Source organism: Penaeus monodon, chromosome 32, assembly GCF_015228065.2.
Source record: "Penaeus monodon isolate SGIC_2016 chromosome 32, NSTDA_Pmon_1, whole genome shotgun sequence".
NCBI classification, from domain to species: Eukaryota; Metazoa; Arthropoda; class Malacostraca; order Decapoda; family Penaeidae; genus Penaeus; species Penaeus monodon.
Window position 1 is genome coordinate 3,021,199 of NC_051417.1, and position 1,280 is coordinate 3,022,478.

The window sequence follows — 1,280 nt, forward strand, 5'->3', positions numbered from 1 at the left end:
AGGGGGGGGGGGGGGTGCCGCGTTCCGTGCCGCCGCCTCGCCATGCTTTGGCGAAATCAGCGGCGAGTCCTGCCGGCGGGACGATTGCTCGAGCATTAACGAGACAGATTGTGCGCATGCGCGTGCGAGATCGTGAGCCCGCTAACGGCGGAGGCTGATTATGCGCGTGTGCGTGCGCTCCGAGATCGCACTTCGCGGCGAAAGCCTATGAGCGATTTGTCTGCGTCGCTGTCTGGTGGAAATGCGAGCTAGTAATTACACGCGAGGGTATTAGCATGAATTATAGAGCATCAGCTTTTTCGCCAAATATATTATATGCCACAGTAATGCAGAGCCGATTATTAGCAGCAGGTTTTTATTCTATATCTCACAACACATTATTGTCTGGCTGTTTTTCGCCTTTTCCTCTATGGGAGAAGTGAGAAGACTTCTGGAGCAGATGTTGTTGCACACTTGCTGCAATGAGAAATGCAGACATGCGAGTTATGCGAATGGCGTGCAGATCGCGCGGAGGAGAGCCACCCCCCCCCCCCTCCCAGCCCGATTTGCGTGAAGAGTCAGCGAGCAACACCAGGCCGTCGCCGACTCGCCGCACGTGTTGCTCGTGGGGGCGCAGGTGCCTCGTTTGCCGGTGTTTGACTCTCCTGACGGGGCAGAAGAAAGTTGGACTTGAGTCACTTCGTTAGAGCACCGCAGGACGCGCGCAACATGTACTGACGCACTAGCACTCAGACGCAGGTACATAAGCTTCTCGCAGGCTGCCTCTAACAAACGGACAAAATCAGCCGGTAAAATGCTCCAGATCAAACGCGGAGCTTAAGTGATTAGCGCCACAGCAGTCATTCAGTGACTTGTGCTCTTTAAAAGGGCGTTAAGCCATTCATAAAGGCCACAGCAAGTTGCATGCACCGCGAGACGTGCAGCGAATTAATGACGAGAAAAAGCACCGGTTTATACACGCGCGCAAAACCGCCGAGGTAATGCGTGTGCCATGCTGACGCTGCAGTAAGCTCGCAAGCAGAGGAAGCGTCACACACACGCAAGCATCTCACGGGACGTGGACGCCCGTGTGCAGCAAAGGTACACAGACCGCACGCGCCGCCCACCAACACGAGAGCGTTGCTGGCGGAGGCCCTCCCGCGCTTCAGCTATCGGAGGCAGACCTCTCAGCGACAAGAAACCCAGTCAAGCAAGCACAGTCGCCATTTCTGGAATCGTCGCCCGCCCCTTCCTCCTTCCCCATCTCTCGATCTCTTCCATTTTCCCTCGCCATCCTGCTG